This window comes from Rhagoletis zephyria, unplaced genomic scaffold (assembly GCF_001687245.7).
Source record: "Rhagoletis zephyria isolate East Lansing unplaced genomic scaffold, Rhagoletis_zephyria_1.1 Rzeph_scaffold_02779, whole genome shotgun sequence".
Classification (NCBI taxonomy): domain Eukaryota; kingdom Metazoa; phylum Arthropoda; class Insecta; order Diptera; family Tephritidae; genus Rhagoletis; species Rhagoletis zephyria.
In genome coordinates, this window is record NW_016159863.1 from 24798 (window position 1) to 25394 (window position 597).

Consider the following 597-nt stretch of genomic DNA (forward strand, 5'->3'; position numbering starts at 1 on the left):
CCTACACTAGAGAATTACCAATAATATTTATATAGTTGATATAGTATATAGAATAGTACTATCGGTTGTTGNCCGGGGTCGACCTGGCGTAGGTGGTCACGCTCATTTGCTAGTACAGCTGCTTCAGCCGGGAAATTTGGGCGGACTTCCGCGATGCGTCCGTACGGTATGAAGCGAGCTGCTGCGGCTGTGGCTACCTTGCGGAACTGGCGTTCGCCAGCATGTACGTCTGTGGGTGTGGGGAGGGCGGCGAAGCNCAAAGGGAGAGAGGTGTTAGTTGAGTCGGATTGAGCTGGCATGTGAAGAGGTGGTTGGTGTCGTGGGGGGAGTCTCCACATGCCGGGCACTCATTTTGGATGTTTGTGTCGAGTCTGGACAGGTAGCTGTTTAGGCGGCTACAATATCCAGACCGTAACTGAGCCAGGGTAACGCGGGTCTCTCTAGGTAACTGAAGCTCCGTCTCTNGTCTGGCGAGCTGCTGCAGCTGCCCACAATCCTGGTGGGGGCGTCGTCGTTCATGGTGTTTGGCTTGAGTGCCAAAGATCGTGGTGCGCATTGAAGTCACCTACTACCAATCGGTTTTCGCCTCTGAGTAGC